The sequence below is a fragment of the Oncorhynchus gorbuscha genome, linkage group LG18 (genome assembly GCF_021184085.1).
Source record: "Oncorhynchus gorbuscha isolate QuinsamMale2020 ecotype Even-year linkage group LG18, OgorEven_v1.0, whole genome shotgun sequence".
NCBI lineage: Eukaryota > Metazoa > Chordata > Actinopteri > Salmoniformes > Salmonidae > Oncorhynchus > Oncorhynchus gorbuscha.
Genome location: NC_060190.1, coordinates 5,406,458 through 5,425,850, shown reverse-complemented (window position 1 = coordinate 5,425,850; position 19,393 = coordinate 5,406,458). Strand labels below are relative to the sequence as shown.

At 44.8% G+C, this 19,393-nt stretch overlaps 1 pseudogene; it reads left to right on the top strand.

Annotated features, from left to right (window-relative positions):
• Positions 1-6,184: 6,184 nt before the first annotated feature.
• The window catches only part of LOC124002648, a 50,580-nt pseudogene continuing 37,371 nt past the window's right edge, over positions 6,185-19,393 (top strand).

Here is a 19,393-nt window from a genome sequence, read left to right as displayed (position 1 = left end):
GAGGGTGTCTCAGCGGAGGGAGAGAGCAGCAGACTGAGGGTCAGTCTCAACGGCGGGAGAGAGCAGCAGACTGAGGGTGTCTCAGAGGAGGGAGAGAGCAGCAGACTGAGGGTCAGTCTCAGTGGAGGGAGAGAGCAGCATACTGAGGGTCAGTCTTATAGCGGAGGGAGAGAGCAGCAGACTGGGGGTCAGTCTCAGTGGAGGGAGAGAGCAGCATACTGAGGGTCAGTCTTATAGCGTAGGGAGAGAGCAGCAGACTGGGGGTCAGCCTCAGCTCTCCCTTTCCTCCACTAACACTGACCGAAAAGGAACACAGTCTTCCAGCTGATGGCAAAACTCCAGTCGCACAATATTATTTCTGCCTCATGCACAAATTCATGTTGTTACTCCTATGAACAGAGGAAGTGAAATATTCCTTGATATTAAAAAAGACCCAAGCCGCTAACAATAACAACAACGCAAGTCTATATATACACATTCCTACTCATTGATTACTGCTGCAGTGCTTGTTGTAGCGCTGAGTGGAAATATGAAGAACACACATTTTATGGGTTATAAAAGTGTTGAATACAAAGTGTTGACAGTGCTGAGTAAGAACTTAAACATGAACTCAGTCAAAAACAGCAGCTCTTTGCTGTATTCGTTGACAGTCTCTCTCTAGTTAAGGTTTTAAACGCTTTGAAATCTCACAGTATCAATTTTGCCTAAGCTTTCTTTTATGCCAGCTACTTTACTGCAGACTCTATCATCTGAGCAATCTGATTGGCCAGCGGTGTCATAAGCACTTGACTTCCTCTCCAGGCCCACCGAGTTTGTACCTTCAGACACATGAAATGGCAACAGTTTGCCTACCCGGCGCGCAGGGCAGCTGAATTGGCTGCACCTGCCACTAACAGCCTGAGACTAATAAAACAAAATAGGAAGACAAGGCTTTATCGTTGGGTTTTTTACAGAAATGTTTGGAGATCGAATAGAAATGCCTTGGGTAAAAGTCTAAACATTAGGAACACCTGCTCTTTCCATGACGTAGACTGACCAAGTGAATCCAGATGAAAGCTATGATCCCTTGTGGATGTTACTGTTAAAGCCACTTCAATCAGTGTAGATGAAGGGGAGGAGACAGGTTAAAGAAGGAACTGAGACGCTGCTGGGTTTTTCGCTACAGTTTCCCTTGTGTATCACGAATGGTCCACCCCCCAAAGGACATTCAGCCAACTTGAAACAACTGTGGGAAGCATCGAAGTCAACATGGGAAGCATCCCTGTGTAACGTTTTGACACCATGGGGGGTTTGGGGGGTGCAACTCAATATCAGGAAAGTGTTGTTAATGTGTTGTTCACTCAATATATAGGTCTTTCTGTTAGAGAGCTTTATTAATTCATTTTATTAAATTGCCCTCTTAAGCCCACCCGACACGCAGGCGCCCCATCTAGCCATCTGGAAATGCAAATGCACTACGCTAAATGCTAATAGCACTCGTTAAAACTGAAACGTTCATTAAAACACACATGCAGGGTACTGAATTAAAGCTACATTCGTTGTGAATCCAGCCAACAAGTCAGATTTTTAAAATGCTTTTATAGCATGCAACACCCCTGATAGCATGCAACACCCCGAAATACCTGAAGGGGACGTAAACAAAATAATTAGCATAGCCGGCGCTACACAAAACGCAGAAATAAAATATAAAACATTCATTACCTTTGACAAGCTTCTTTGTTGGCACTCCTAGATGTCCCATAAACATCACTATTGGGTCTTTTTTCGATTAAATCGGTCCATATATACTCTAAATATCGATTTATGAAAAGTGTGTGATCCAGGAAAAAACACCGTTTTAAAACACAACGTCATTTTTTTTAATTAAAAAAGTCTATGATAAACTTTCACAAAACACTTCGAAATACTTTTGTAATCCAACGTTAGGTATTAGTAAACATTAATAATCTATCAAATTGATCACGGGGTGATGTGTATTCAATAGCTTCATGTCTTAAAATCATGGTCGGAAATTTCTCCTCCAAAACATCCTGTCGGAGACCGGAAGGAATGGGCTCTCTCTTACTCATTTAACCAAGAAACAAAGCCCAGGCAATTGACAAGACTGGCGACATCGTGTGGAAGCTGTTGGACTTGCAATCTCAGCCCCATGTAATTTGCTTTCCCATAGACAATACATGCAAGTGGCGCATTGATATTTTTTCCAGTTTTCGGTGATCAGTTTTTCTTGCGCTTTTCGATGAAACACACATTCTGTTATAGTCACAGCCGTTATTTAACCAGTTTTAGAAACATCAGAGTGTTTTCTATCCACACATACTAATCATATGCATATACTATATTCCTGGCATGAGTAGCAAGACGCTGAAATGTTGCGCGATTTTTAACAGAATGTTCGAAAAAGTAAGGGGTAAGCTTAAGAGGTTTTAAATTAAAATGTGTATTGTGGATAGCGCATTGTGCTTGTCAACTATGCACCTTGATTGTATCCCTGCCTTAGTGTGTAAAGGGAGACAAAGTTACAATGGGATATACACTATTAATATCCTGGATTAACACACTACAGTGTCGTGACTCTACTTTTATTAATCTGATGACTGTTATTTATCTAATCAACTAACTATGTTTAAATGTTACCCAATTAAATGAATCATGTAACAATTATCTCATTCGGAATTTGGGGCACCACGAGAGTGGTTGCTTAAAGAGTTACCATCTCCCGAATTAGACTCTAAAGGTCTTTACCTATCACATCCATAAAACAGTCAACGTGTTAATCATAACTTCGTATCGTATCATCATTCTGAACAGTCGTAACCTCGGCATCTGCAAAAAACCCAGCCTTACTTGTGAATCAGTACTACACAAATTGGTTTAATTACTTATTTACTAGCTAACTACATGGTAACACAGGATAAACATACACACTTAATACATTAGAAACAGGTCCCTAGCGGACTGAAACAATATTGAGGCTTGTTACAAAAGTGATGGAGAGGGTGAGCGAGAGAGAGACAGAGACATAATACTTTGGTATATTTAGAAATGACGCTCACAGTAATCAGATACTTTGCACACGAACCACCACCCGTTTGGAGTAAGAAATCATGACTGTATTTCCCTGTAAATGTCCTGGTTCTTGGTGTTTTTCTGTCTGAGCCAGGCCTTCTTGGAAAGGGGGTTGTGCCATTGTGCTGCATGCTTGTCAGGCTCTGATTTTCCAAAAGGAGTCCCCACCCATCTCTTCTACTGTTATTCTTCCATTCGCTCTGGGAGATGATTCTTTGAAGATAGGCTAGCCAGCCGTGTCAATGGTTCCCAGTGGGGGGATGAGAGTAGCAGAATATGATGGTTTGAAAAGAGTAGTAGAATGGTCCCAATTAAATTTGCTTTTCTAGATACTTTACTCATGATAGCTAATCAGCCATACCAATGATTGTTCGGGAGGTGACTACATCGTCTCTACCTCGTGTTGAGATTTCAGAGTTCAAACCACATCGGACATGAGCTGCAGCTACAAGCCTCTCTGGTCTGACATGTTCATTCTTAATCCCTGAATTTGGAGAGGGAGACTCATGATCTTCTCTCCTTTAATTTACAACAGGGCGTGAGGTGTCAACCTCCCACCAGCTCTCCAGCATCAGGTGCAGCAGGTGTAGTGGCAGCATATCCTGCAATATGAACTGTTTGGAACTCATCTGGTTTAGATGTCTTCCCCAAAGTTTGGCCAAAACTGTGCACAATCCCTTAGAGGATAAAATCCTACAATGTGATTTTCTGGATTTTTTTTCTTCTCATTTTGTTTGTCATAGTTGAAGTGTACCTATGATGAAAATTACAGGCCTCTCTCATCTTTTTATGCAGGAGAACTTGCACAATTGGTGGCTGACTAAATACTGTTTTGCCCCACTGTATGTGGTGTTTGGGTCCACTGGACCTGGTGGAAATAAAAGTATGGAAAAGTGTGTATGTAGGTGAAAACAAGTAAAAATGACTTCACTCTGTCTTTCTCCTCCCTGGGCCTGCTGTTTCAACATAGCACCAAGAACCTGTCTGTATCCCTGCCTGTCTGCCTGTCTCCCACTTTTCTCACACCCTTGACCCTTTGTAGTGTGTGAAACTATACAAAGTTTTGCGGAACCTGCACAATGTTATTATAATACATTATTTCGATACTGTCACGACTTCCGTCGAAGTCGGTCCCTCTCCTTGTTCGGCGGTCCACGTCACCGGCTTTCGAGCCACCGCCGATCCACTTTTCATTTTCTATTTGTTCTGTCTTTGTCTTACACCTGGCTTCACTCAACCAATGACTTGTTTATTATTTAACCCTTTGTTCCCCATGTTGTGTTTGTGAGTGATTGTTTATTGTAATTCGGTCTGTCTTTGTGAGCTCGTGATGTTACTTTGTATATTTGTCTTTTTGAGTAAAGTATGTTGTATTACTCATATCTGCTGTCCTGCGCCTGACTCTCTACACCAGCTACACACAAGACCATTACAGATACATTTCCCCACACACTACCCCAGCCAGGTGCAAATTGGGGGAGGGACACAACAAATAAATAGCTTTGCATGTGTGGCTCCTCAAACTCTGCTCAGAGGGCCTTAGAAATCATTTTTGCAGAGAGAGAAGCTAGTGTGGAAGGAGCGTCTTCAGAGAGAGAAGCTGGTGTGGAAGGAGCGTCTTCAGAGAGAGAAGCTGGTGTGGAAGGAGCGTCTTCAGAGAGAGAAGCTAGTGTGGAAGGAGCGTCTTCAGAGAGAGAAGCTGGTGTGGAAGGAGCGTCTTCAGAGAGAGAAGCTAGTGTGGAAGGAGCGTCTTCAGAGAGAGAAGCTAGTGTGGAAGGAGCGTCTTCAGAGAGAGAAGCTGGTGTGGAAGGAGCGTCTTCAGAGAGAGAAGCTGGTGTGGAAGGAGCGTCTTCAGAGAGAGAAGCTAGTGTGGAAGGAGGGTCTTCAGAGAGAGAAGCTAGTGTGGAAGGAGCATCTTCAGAGAGAGAAGCTAGTGTGGAAGGAGGGTCTTCAGAGAGAGAAGCTAGTGTGGAAGGAGGGTCTTCAGAGAGAGAAGCTAGTGTGGAAGGAGGGTCTTCAGAGAGAGAAACTAGTGTGGAAGGAGGGTCTTCAGAGAGAGAAGCTAGTGTGGAAGGAGGGTCTTCAGAGAGAGAAGCTAGTGTGGAAGGAGGGTCTTCAGAGAGAGAAGCTAGTGTGGAAGGAGCGTCTTCAGAGAGAGAAGCTGGTGTGGAAGGAACGTCTTCAGAGAGAGAAGCTAGTGTGGAAGGAGCGTCTTCAGAGAGAGAAGCTGGTGTGGAAGGAGCGTCTTCAGAGAGAGAAGCTAGTGTGGAAGGAGCGTCTTCAGAGAGAGAAGCTGGTGTGGAAGGAGCGTCTTCCACTTTGGAAGATGAAGAATTTTCCAAATAGATATTCAATGATGTCTCTGTCAATTCGGACTCTGACAGTGAGTTGGAAGAAGAGGATGAGATTGACCCTCAGCCAGCCCCAGGACCAGCCTGTCAGCAACCTAGTGCTCAGTATCTTGCACGAGGAGAAATATGGATGTCAAAGCATTTTGAAATTGTCCCAGGAATAAGCCACCCAACATGGCTGCCAATATGAAGGATGCAACCAGGGAATGAGCCACCCAACATGGCTGCCAATATGAAGGATGCAACCAGGGAATGAGCCACCCAACATGGCTGCCAATATGAAGGATGCAACCAGGGAATGAGCCACCCAACATGGCTGCCAATGTGAAGGATGCAACCAGGGAATGAGCCACCCAACATGGCTGCCAATGTGAAGGATGCAACCAGGGAATGAGCCACCCAACATGGCTGCCAATGTGAAGGATGCAACCAGGGAATGAGCCACCCAACATGGCTGCCAATGTGAAGTATGCAACCAGGGAATGAGCCACCCAACATGGCTGCCAATGTGAAGGATGCAACCAGGGCCGATGCGGATGGCGGTTACTCATGTTACTCATGTTACTCATGTGCAGAACATAAAGTCTTTTTTTTAACTGTTCATCCCAGACATCATCCAGAAAATCATTCTGGACTGCACTGACTTGGAGGGAAGGTGTGTTTTTGGAGAGAGGTGGAAGGAGATGGACCAAACTCATTTACACACGTACTTTGGGGAATCTACAGAATTGCTGTGGGATGCAGAAACTGGCTGAAAACTTTTCTGTACAACAATGTCTCTGGAAAACATCCACATTATTTCCAGGATTATCCGCTTCGATAACCGAGAGACAAGACCAGCTTGGCGGCAGAGAGATAAGCTAGCTGCAATCAGGTCAGTGTGGGACATGTTGGTGGACTGCCTTCCCCTGTTTTACAACCTTGGGCCCAACGTTACTGTTAATGAGCACTTTATGCCATTTAGGGGTCACTGTCCCTTCAGACAGTACATACCATCTAAACCCGTAAAATATGGAATCAAGATCTGGGCTGCCTGCAAGTGTATACGGGGAAGCCAGATGGAGGAGCCCCTGAGAAGAACCAAGGGAGGCGGGATGTCCTGGATGTGACAGGGACTCCGTGGCCACCACATCCGATGCAATAACTTTTTTACTTCGCACAAGCTGGGACAGGAGCTCCTCAAGAGGAAGCTGACAATGGTAAGAACAGTACGAAAAGACAAGCCAGAGCTCCCACCTCTCGTCCCTAGTATTCCAGGTGCCAAAGAAAGGCAAAAATGTGGTACTCATGAGTACGCTGCATAGGGATGGGAGGATCTCTGGCCAGGAACATAAAACAGAAATCATAATGAATTCCAATGCTACAAAACAAGGGTTGGACAATTTAGACAAGCTGGTAAGTGGCTACAGCTGCAAAAGAAGAACCCTATGCTGGCCACTTGTGATATTCTTCAACATCTTGGACATCTCTGCGCACAACGCATTTGTCATCTGGATGGCATTGAACCCAGATTGGAACCGAGGGAAGCTCCAGATGAGATGGCTCTTTCTCGAGGAGCTGGGCAAGGCATTGGTAAGACCTCAAATCCATAGGATGTGTTAGGTTGTTAGGTTAGTGTTAGGTTCTAAAGTAACCTATTAAAACTCAGATGCTTAATAAAGCTCAAACCAAGTTTAATCACCCATTGGGTCGATACAGCTGCATAAGACAAAAGACATATTCACAATAGTGGTAATATATAGAGTTTCCTCCGCTCTAAATGTTACATCTCTATTGCTAGGCAAGAAGTTAAGTGATACGATCAATAAACTGTTCCCTCTCCCTTAATGTGACCTGACCAGACCTCAACCCCTTTCCTCACTAATCCACTGCTCTCCACCCTTATCATTGCCTGCCAACGTAATTACATTAACCATATGCATTCCTCCTACAGATAACCATTACCTTCTGGTGTCGACCCTACACTATGTCACCCCTTATGTCTCTTAGAAATCCAAACCCATCAGTAGGCAACATATCCCAAGGACCCCAGCTTCTGCAGCCACCGCGAGGAGGATTCAGGAAGAGGATGCTGGTGTCCCAATCCGCACGACCCACCGAACCAACAACTCCAATATCGGAAGTAAGTGTGAGTGATGTTGTTGCATGTGTGTGTGTCTGACTCTCCTACCTTGGCCTGCTGTTACTATATATGTGAGTGAGATGTTATTCAAATTCATGAACTAAGTATTTTCATGGCACAGTGGTATAAGGCACTGCATCTCAGTGCTAGAGGTGTCAATACAGACCCTGGTTTGATCCCGGGCTGTATCACAACCAGCTGTGATCGGGTGTTCCATAGGGTGGCGCACAGTTGTCCGGGTTAGGGGAGGGTTTGGCCGTGGTAAGCCGTCATTGTTAAACAATTTGTTCTTAATTGAGTAGTTAAATAAAGGTAAAAAAATATATATATATATTGTTCTTAACCTCTTAGTCCGCCCCATCCCGGATCCGGGATCGTGACTACAACCTCAAGCTCATTACCATAACGCAAAATTAGCGATTTCTGAAAACTGACTTGCCTAGTTAAATAAAGGTTAAATAAATAGGCTGAAACACCTGCATTTTGGAGCTGCCTTACTCAAGAAAGCAAAAAAGAGACCATGTTTGTATGCAGCTTTATTAAAACCTCTACGGGATCGGTGTCCCCCCTGTGGGAAGGTTGAGCTAATGTGATTAGCATGAGGTTGTAAGTAACAAGAACATTTCCCTGGACATAGACATGTCTTATATGGGTAGAAAGCTTAAAGTCTTGTTAATCTAACTGCACTGTCCAATTTACAGTAGCTATTACAGTGAAAAAAATATCATGTTATTGTTTGAGGAGAGTACACAAGACAACTGGATTGATACATTGACCTCTGAAGGTAAATGATGTACTTACATTCAGTAATCTTGCTCTGATTTGTCATCCTGAGGGTCCCAGAGATAAAATGTAGCATAGTTTTGTTTGATAAAATCAATTTTTATATTAAAATGTAGGAACTGGGTTCTACAGTTTGAACCCCTGCTGTGTCTGCCACCCCCCATCTAGATGTGTGAAGGTTAGTGTCTTTACTGTAGGGAAGCTAATTATGCATAATTTATGACGTTCCTGGGAGTTGTAAACTTAAATGTCTTATTACCATATAATTGTTGTATGTTCTGGGCACATTTAAGCAGACTTGATACAACATTGTGAACAGGAATACAATGGTTCATTGGATCAGTCCTTTGCACATACATAGCTGCCATCTACTGGCCGAAATCTAAATTGCGCCTAGACTCCTAAGTGATATCATGAAATTTCTCTTGCATTTCAAAGATGATGGAACAAAATAATTATAGAAAACACATGTTTTTTTCTTTGTATTATATTTATGAGATCTAATGTGTTATATTCTCCTACACTCATTTCACATTTCCACAAAATTCAAAGTGTTTCCTTTCCAATGGTATCAACAATATGCATATCCTTGCTTCAGGTCCTGAGCTACAGGCAGTTAGATTTGGGTATGTCATTTTAGGTGAAATTTACATTGAAAAAAGGCTCTGATCCATAAGAGGTATTTAGGCTATGTCAGCCATATCAGATATGTTTTTTTAAAGGCAGTAAATGAGGCTGAATGAACAGTTTCGGTGCCAGACAAGGCTCTTCTGATAGCCAGGTGTAGCAGTGGTAAGATGTTGGGACTGCTGTTGGGACAGCTTCGTGTAGGCTCTAACAGTTTATGGGCAGCGTTTGTCACCGTTATAGTGTAATTCATGTATTGTTTAGTATTGTGTTGCGTAGTCGCTTTGTGGGATGCATAACACCTTTTTCCCCCCAACCAATGTGTACATGCTAAAATCGACACTGAGTGTATGCTGATAAAAAACGACTTTCTCTCTCTCTCTCTCTCTCTCTCTCTTTCTCTCTTTCTCTCTCTCTCTCTCTCCCCCTCTCTCTCTCTCTCTCTCCTCCTCTCTCTCTCTCTCTCTTTCTCTCTTTCTCTCTCTCTCTCTCTCCCTCTCTCTCTCTCTCTCTCTCTCTCTCTCTCTCTCTCTCTCTCTCTCTCTCTCTCTTTCTCTCTTTCTCTCTCTCTCTCTCTCCCCTCTCTCTCTGTCGCACACACACACACACATACACACACACGCCCTGACCCCACTGACCATTGTGTTTTATCTCGGCATCGCAGCAGCCCGGTGAAACCGGAGACTGGTTACTTAGATACCCTACCGGAATAGTGCTAGTGCGCCTTGGGCGCGCTGAAATGTGGCAAATCTCAGTTCAGACAATCAGTTGATATGATCGTTCTTCAGTGATATTGAACGTTATTATCTAATTCGCTGATAATGATTATTACTGTTACTTTGTTATAGCCAACATTTTGTTAATGTTGTTGATATCGTCCGTCGTTTTGTATCTGGGAAATTCGGGAAAGCCAAACAAGACCAACATTTGAAGAAGCGTAAGTTGATTTTTCGCACAATTATTTGAATTTGTGGACGTAGATCATAAGGAATTCGATACGAAATGGATACATCACAGTAGGCTAGTCATTGATCAATCATATTCTGTCATTTTATATTTAACAATATAGATAACCTATTGTAGCCTAAAAAGTCTGTCATTTTATGTTTCATTTTCTTTCTGTGATGTTTGTCAAAGCATCAAGCCTGCTCATGTAAAGAGCTACAGTACTGCATGGTTCTCATGTTTATAGTTGGTTCCCATACAGTAAATACAAGTGTTCTTGCAGGGCGTTTATGTCTGCTCACCTCATAACAAAAGCAATAAGCATCTCATCATCATCTTAATCACATCATCATTTCGAATCACCCCCCTCTTCCTCCTCCTCACCCCTCCCATAACATCTCTAAAGTATAGCGTCTAAAACATCATTGTGTTGGTCCCTGATATAATAGCATACAGAGTTCAGCCAGGCAGAGAATGACTGAATGGCCCAAATCATAGCCCTGCAATCCACACAGTCAGCCAGTCCAACAGTCAGCCAGACAGCCAGCCAATTAGACAGTCAACCAGTAAAACAGTTAGCAAGTCAGGCTGCCAGTCAGCCAGTTAGCAAGTCAGTCAGTCAGAAACACCATCAAAACAAACACGTTTGTAGAGTCATATGCTTGATGTAGTTATTGCGTGCTAGGAATGCGGGACCAAATACTCAACTTTTGACTAAATGTAATACACTACAAGTGAATTAGTCCAAATACTTATGACACCTTCAAATGGGGAGACTGTTACACAAAAGTGCTTTCATTTCTAAATGGTAAAACGGATATACCTACTGTATGTATAAAAATACCCTCAAATATAAGGTTACCTACTGTTACCTCAAGAGCGACATTTGAGCTCAAATCCAAAATGCTGGAGAATATCCTAATTAAAAGTTTTAGCTTCACGGTCCAAATAAATACATATAGGGGAGTGTATCTGAGATACATAGTCTACTCTCTCTCTCCCTCTCGCTCTCTCTCTCGCGCGCACACGCGCCGTGACCCCATTGAACATATTGGTTTATCTCGTTATATCTGCAGCCCCGTTAAACCGGGGACTGGTTACTTAGATACCCGACCAGGATGCTGCTCGTGCGCCGTTCGCGGGCTGAAATGTAGCAAATCTTAGTTCAGACAATCAGTTAATATGGTAATTCTTCAGTGACATTGAAAGTCGTTATGTAATTCACCAATACTTCTTATTATTGCTTCTTTGTTGTAGCCTACATGTTGTTACTGTGTTTGATCTCGTCAGCCTTTTTGCAACTGGAAAAGTCGAGAAAGCCAAACGAGACCATCGGAAGAATTTAAAGAAAGGTGAGTTGTTTTTTCGTTGTGGACTTGTGGACAATTGCGATACGAAATTGATACCTCACAGTAGGCTATAGTCATTGATCAATAATATTCTGTCATTTTATATTTAACAATATAGATAGCCTAATGTTGACTAAAATGTCTGTAATTTTATGTTTTATTTTCTTTCTGTGATGTTTGTCAAAGCATCAAGCCTGCTCATGTAAAGAGCTACAGTACTGCATGGTTCTCATGTTTATAGTTGGTTCCCATACAGTAAATACAAGTGTTCTTGCAGGGCGTTTATGTCTGCTCACCTCATAACAAATGCAATAAGCATCTCATCATCATCTTAATCACATCATCATTTCGAATCACCCCCCTCTTCCTCCTCCTCACCCCTCCCATAACATCTCTAAAGTATAGCGTCTAAAACATCATTGTGTTGGTCCCTGATATAATAGCATACAGAGTTCAGCCAGGCAGAGAATGACTGAATGGCCCAAATCATAGCCCTGCAATCCACACAGTCAGCCAGACAGTCAGAAAGTTGGCCAATCAGCTAGTCAGACAGACAGACAGTCATTCATTCATTCAGCCAGCCAGCCAGCCAGCCAGCCAGCCAGCCAGCCAGCCAGCCAGCCAGCCAGCCAGCCAGCCAGCCAGCCAGCCAACCTGTCACTCACTCACTCACTCACTCACTCACTCACTCACTCACTCACTCACTCACTCACTCACTCACTCACTCACTCACTCACTCACTCACTCACTCACTCACTCACTCACTCACTCACTCACTCACTGGGAGAATCTCAACTGCATACGCCTCGCATGGTCTTTCCTCTCTCCTCACCTCCTTCTCAAAACCCATTGGAGGAGAAGGTCAGAGGGGAGGAACTTCTGACTTTCTCATCCAATGGTTTTGAGAAGGATGTGAGGCGAGAGGAGAGAGGACGTGAGGGAAATGCTATTGAGATTCTCCAACTCATTCAGGGTGCTTTTCCACTGAGACTTACTCCCACACCAGTGTTTTACATTAATGTAAGCTCTACCCCCACACCAGTGGGCCGCCAGTGTTTTACGTTAATGTAAGCTCTACCCCCACACCAGTGGGCCGCCAGTGTTTTCTACCCCCACACCAGTGGGCCGCCAGTGTTTTACGTTAGGCTCTACCCCCACACCAGTGGGCCGCCAGTGTTTTACGTTAATGTAAGCTCTACCCCCACACCAGTGGGCCGCCAGTGTTTTACGTTAATGTAAGCTCTACCCCCACACCAGTGGGCCGCCAGTGTTTTACGTTAATGTAAGCTCTACCCCCACACCAGTGGGCCGCCAGTGTTTTACGTTAATGTAAGCTCTACCCCCACACCAGTGGGCCGCCAGTGTTTGGGCCGCCAGTGTTTTACGTTACGTTAATGTAAGCTCTACCCCCACACCAGTGGGCCGCCAGTGTTTTACGTTAATGTAACCCCCACACCAGTGGGCCGCCAGTGTTTTACTACCCCCCCCACACCAGTGGGCCGCCAGTGTTTTACGTTAATGTAAGCTCTACCCCCACACCAGTGGGCCGCCAGTGTTTTACGTTAATGTAAGCTCTACCCCCACACCAGTGGGCCGCCAGTGTTTTACGTTAATGTAAGCCCCCCACACCAGTGGGCCGCCAGTGTTTTACGTTAATGTCTACCCCACACCAGTGGGCCGCCAGTGTTTTACGTTAATGTAAGCTCTACCCCCAAACCAGTGGGCCGCCAGTGTTTTACGTTAATGTAAGCTCTACCCCCACACCAGTGGGCCGCCAGTGTTTTACATTAATGTAAGCTCTACCCCCACACCAGTGGGCCGCCAGTGTTTACGTTAATGTAAGCTCTACCCCCACACCAGTGGGCCGCCAGTGTTTTACGTTAATGTAAGCTCTACCCCCACACCAGTGGGCCAGTGTTTTACGTTAATGTAAGCTCTACCCCCACACCAGTGGGCCGCCAGTGTTTTACGTTAATGTTCTACCCCCACACCAGTGGGCCGCCAGTGTTTTACGTTAATGTAAGCTCTACCCCCACACCAGTGGGCCGCCAGTGTTTTACGTTAATGTAAGCTCTACCCCACACCAGTGGGCCGCCAGTGTTTTACGTTAATGTAAGCTCTAGTGGGCCGCCAGTGTTTTACGTTAATGTAAGCTCTACCCCCACAGCAGTGGGCCGCCAGTGTTTTACTACCCCCCCACACCAGTGGGCCGCCAGTGTTTTACGTTAATGTAAGCTCTACCCCCACACCAGTGGGCTGTTTTACGTTAATGTACTCTACCCCACACCAGTGGGCCGCCAGTGTTTTACGTTAATGTAGGCTCTACCCCAAGCCATAAGACTGCTGAACAATTAGTCAATTGGCCATCAGACTATTTACATTGACACCCCCCTTAATTTGTTTTGTACACTGCTGCTACTCGCTGTTTATTAACTATGCATAGTCACTTCACCCCTACCTACACCCCTACCTACACCCCTACCTACACCCCTACCTACACCTCTACCTACACCCCTACCTCGACTAACCTGTAGCCCCGCACATTGACTCGGTACCGGTACCCCCTGTATATTGCCTCATTGTTGTTATTTTATTGTGTTACGTTTTATAATTTTTTACTTTAGTTTATTTGGTAAATATTTTCTTAACTCTTTCTTGAACTGCACTGTTGGTTAAGGGCTTGTCAGTAAGTAATTCACAGTAAGGTTTACACATGTTGTATTCGGCACATGTGACAAATAAAGTTTGATTTGATTTATTGTAATTGTGTATCCATCAGGACACTAAGGACTTGTGGCGAGCAGAATCAACAACGTCTGCATCAATCAAGACTGTTTCTTTGTGACATGGTGTTAAAGCCCACCGTCAGCCGTTGTTAAAATATATATATATATATATATATATATATATATATTTAACTTTTATTTAACTAGGCAAGTCAGTTTAAGAACAAATTCTTATTTACAATGACGGCCTACACTGGCCAAACCTGGACGACCCTGGGCCAATTGTGCGCCACCCTATGGGACTCCCAATCATGTTATGTAAATGAAGCTGAAAAGTACCCAGGGCCTTGGCTCCTAGTTAGAGCAGGTCAGTCGGAGCCGTGGCCCAGTGAGACACGGGTGCCGGCCAGCGTAGATGGAAACAGAAAAGTCTGCGCCTATTTGGTGAAACACCAGGATAAATCCTCAGTGGAAACTTGGCATCAGTTAGCCAACCGCTCACTCACTCAATCACTCTCTCAATCAGCCAGCCAGGCAGTCAGCCAGTCAGTCAGTCAGTCAGTGTCCCTCCTCTTCCCATTCATCTACATTAGTACACATCTGTTCCTATACAGACTGAGTGCTCAGAGAGAGAGACAACAGTGAGATGTGGTAATACACACGCCGCCGCCACTCTCCTTCACTACAATTAGCAGTTCTGTTCTCTTTTTCTCTCTCTCTCTCCATCATTTATTCTGTCACTATCTCTCTCTTTTACCTCCCACCCCCTCCTCTATATATTTTCTCTCTCTAGCTCCCTCCCTCCCTCTCTCTCTCCCTCTTTCTTTCTTTCTTTCTTTCTCTCAATCTCTCAATCTCTCCCTCCTTTCTCCCTGTATCTCCCCCTTTCTCTCTCTTTCTCTCTCTCTTTCTCTCAATCTCTCCCTCCTTTCTTCCCGTCTCTCCACCCTTTCTCTCTCTCTTCCTCTCAATCTCTCCCTCCTTTCTCCCCGTCTCTCCACCCTTTCTCTCTCTCTTTCTCTCTCTCTTCTCTCAATCTCTCCCTCCTTTCTTCCCGTCTCTCCACCCTTTCTCTCTCTCTTTCTCTCAATCTCTCCTCCTTTCTCCCCGTCTCTCCACCCTTTCTCTCTCTCTTTTTCTCTCTCTTTCTCTCAATCTCTCCCTGCTTTCTCCCTGTGTCTACCCCCTTTCTCTCTCTCTTTCTCCCTGCCTCTCCCCCTTTCTCTCTCTCTTTCTCCCTGTCTCTCTCTTTCTCTCTCTCTTTCTCCCTGTCTCTCTCTCTTTCTCCCTGTCTCTCTCTCTTTTTCCCTGTCTCTCTCTCTTTCTCCCTGTCTCTCTCTCTTTCTCCCTGTCTCTCTCTCTTTCTCCCTGTCTCTCTCTCTTTCTCCCTGTCTCTCTCTCTTTTTCCCTGTCTCTCTCTCTTTCTCCCTGTCTCTCTCTCTTTCTCCCTGTCTCTCTCTCTTTCTCCCTGTCTCTCTCTCTTTCTCCCTGTCTCTCTCTCTTTTCTCCCTGTCTCTCTCTCTTTTTCCCTGTCTCTCTCTTTTTCTCTCTCTTTCTCTCAATCTCTCCCTGCTTTCTCCCTGTGTCTACCCCCTTTCTCTCTCTCTTTCTCCCTGCCTCTCCCCCTTTCTCTCTCTCTTTCTCCCTGTCTCTCTCTTTCTCTCTCTCTTTCTCCCTGTCTCTCTCTCTTTCTCCCTGTCTCTCTCTTTCTCCCTGTTTCTCTCTCTTTTTCCCTGTCTCTCTCTCTTTTTCCCTGTCTCTCTCTCTTTCTCCCTGTCTCTCTCTCTTTCTCCCTGTCTCTCTCTCTTTCTCCCTGTCTCTCTCTCTTTCTCCCTGTCTCTCTCTCTTTCTCCCTGTCTCTCTCTTTTCTCCCTGTCTCTCTCTCTTTCTCCCTGTCTCTCTCTCTTTCTCCCTGTCTCTCTCTCTTTTTCCCTGTCTCTCTCTTTTTCTCTCTCTTTCTCTCAATCTCTCCCTGCTTTCTCCCTGTGTCTACCCCCTTTCTCTCTCTCTTTCTCCCTGCCTCTCCCCCTTTCTCTCTCTCTTTCTCTCTGTCTCTCTCTTTCTCTCTCTCTTTCTCCCTGTCTCTCTCTCTTTCTCCCTGTCTCTCTCTTTCTCCCTGTTTCTCTCTCCTTTTCCCTGTCTCTCTCTCTTTTTCCCTGTCTCTCTCTCTTTCTCCCTGTCTCTCTCTCTTTCTCCCTGTCTCTCTCTCTTTCTCCCTGTCTCTCTCTCTTTCTCCCTGTCTCTCTCTCTTTCTCCCTGTCTCTCTCTCTTTCTCCCTCCTCTTTCCCCGTTGCTGTATCTCTCCCATCTCTCACCCTCCTTCCTCCGTTTAGGTGTTTTATTCCATCCATCCATCCAGCAGCCCAATCAACCACTTAGCGGCACTCGTTTCCATCCGCTGCTCGATTGGGCAATCTGGCCCCCATTGAAATGTGTTTATGTCTCCGTTTGTTCCGCGTCAACTGAGGTGTTCTGTCATGTGACGTAGGGAGATGTCATGTTAAGTGCAGTTATGTTGGCTTCCTGGGAATTCATATAACAGCGTTGTAACAGCCTATCTTGTTAATTGACAGACTTACAGTATATTCAGAAAGTATTCAGACCCCTTGACCTCTTCCACGTTTTGTTACATTACAGCCTTACTCTAAAATGGATTATACAGTTTTCTCCCCACTCATCAATCTACACACAACAGCCCACAATGACAAAGCGAAAACAGGTTTTTGGACATTTTCACAAGTGTATTAAAAATAAAAATAAGAAATACCTTATTTACATAAGTATTCAGACACTTTTCTTTTTGACTCGAAATTGAGCTCATCTGCATCCTGTTTCCATTGATCATCCTTGAGATGTTTCTACAACTTGATTGGAGTCCACCTGTGGTAAATTCTATTGATTGAACATATGATTTGGAAAGGCACACACCTGTCTATATAAGGTCCCACAGTTGACAGTGCACGTCATAGCAAAAACCAAGCCATGAGGTTGAAGGAATTGTCCGTAGAGCTCCGAGACAGGATTGTGTCGTGGCACAGATCTGGTGAAGGGAACCAAAACATGTCTGCAGCATTGAAGGTCCCCAAGAACACAGTGGCTCCATCATTCTTAAATGGAAGAAGTTTGGAACCACCAAGACTCTTCCTAGATCTGGCTGCTCTGAGGAACTGTATTTATTCAGGTAGGGTCCTGTTTGGAATCCCATTGGTCCATTTCGGAACAGGTCCAACTTTTTGGGCCCATGAAGACCTGTACTTTTGTCATGTGTGCTCCCTCTCCAGCCTAGAGGTCACCAGGCTGCTCATTATGGCGCACACATGTCACCATCGTTACGCGTCATGAGACTCAGCTGGACTCCATCACTCCCTGATTACCTTCCCTATATCTGTCATTCCCTTTGGTTCCGTCCACAGGCGTTATTGTTTCTGTTTCAGTTTCCTGTCTGTGTGCTGTTTGTGTTTCTTGTTTTGTTCATTTGTTTATTAAATTATGCACTCCCTGAACTTGCTTCCTGACTCCCAGCACACTCGTTACAACTTTCTACACTGTTAAATGGAAGAAGTTTGGAAAGACCAAGAATCTTCCTAGAGCTGGCGGCCCGGTCAAACTGAGCGATCGGGGGAGAAGGGCCTTGGTCAGGGAGGTGACCAAGAACCCGATGGTCACTCTGACAGAGCTCCAGAGTTCATCTGTGAAGATGGGGGAACCTTCCAGAAGGACAACCATCTCTGCAGCACTCTACCAATCAGGCCTTTATGGTAGAGTGGCCAGACGGAAGCCACTCCTCAGTAAAAGGCATGACAGCCAGCTTGGAGTTTGCCAAAAGATTTACCATTTAAGGAGACTTTCAGAGCATGACACCTAAAGAAAGCATGAGGATTCTCTGGTCTGATGAAACCAAGATTGACCTCTTTGGCTTGAATACCAAGCATCATGACTGGAGGAAACCTGGCTCCATCCCTACGGTGAAGCATGGTGGTGGCAGCATTATGCCGTTGGGATGTTTTCTGTGGCAGGGACTGGGAGACTAGTCAGGATCGAGGGAAAGACGAACAGAGCAAGTACAGAGAGATCTTCAATATAAACCTGCTCCAGAGTACTCAGGACCTCAGACTGGGGCAAAGGTTCACCTTCCAACAAGACAACGACCCAAAGCACACAGCCAAGACAAAGCAGGATTGGCTTCGGCACAAGTCTCTGAATGTCCTTGACTGGCCCAGCCAGAGCCCGGACTTGAATCCGATCGAAAATCTCTGGAGAGACCTGAAAATAGCTGTGCAGCGACGCTCCCCATCCAACCTGACAGAGCTTGAGAGGATCAGCAGAGAAGAACAGGAGACACTCCCAAATACAGGTGTGCCGAGCATGTAGCATCATACCCAAGAAGACTCCAGGCTGTAATCGCCGTGAAAGGTGCTTCAACAAAGTACTGAGTAAAGGGATAAACACAACAACTGTTTTTGCTTTTGTCATTATGGGGTATTGTGTGGAGATTGTTAAAGGGGAAAACTATTAAATCCAGAATAAGGCTGTAACGTAACAAAATGTGGAAGGTCTGAACTCTTTCCGAATGCACTGTAAGTCTTGAACACTTGATAGTTCATACATGTTTGGTGCCTCACTAAATCAGTAAAGGCCAAGGAAGTAAAATGGTTTATGTTTCCTTTCACACACACACGCACGCACGCACGCACGCACGCACGCACGCACGCACGCACGCACGCACGCACGCACGCACGCACGCACGCACACACACACACACACACACACACACACACACACACACACACACACACACACACACACACACACACACACACACACACACACACACACACACACACTGCCCTGATTGCCTAATGCCCTTTCTGTCCAATTAATTGTCCTTCTATACCCAGGGCCAATTTATTGGTCATTAGGGAGTGATACTGTGACTGTCTAAATCCTCTGTGCATGTATGTGTCAAATACTCTAGTCCCAATCCCCCTATCACCCAGTCAGGCAGGCACATCCCCTCAACCTCTCAAATTACAGGACTATAGCTTGGTTTTAATGAAATGGTCAGGTGTGGCATAGACAAATGTAAAGTGATAGCAGGTCGGGAGACACATTCCATCAATATTCTCCAGGAGAATCGTAATAACAGGAGAATCATAATAACAGGAGAATCATAATAACAGGAGAATCGTAATAACAGGAGAATCGTAATAACAGGAGAATCGTAATAACAGGAGAATCGTAATAACAGGAGAATCATAATAACAGGAGAATCGTAATAACAGGAGAATCGTAATAACAGGAGAATCGTAATTACAGGAGAATCGTAATAACAGGAGAATCGTAATATCAGGAGAATCGTAATAACAGGAGAATCGTAATAACAGGAGAATCGTAATAACAGGAGAATCGTAATAACAGGAG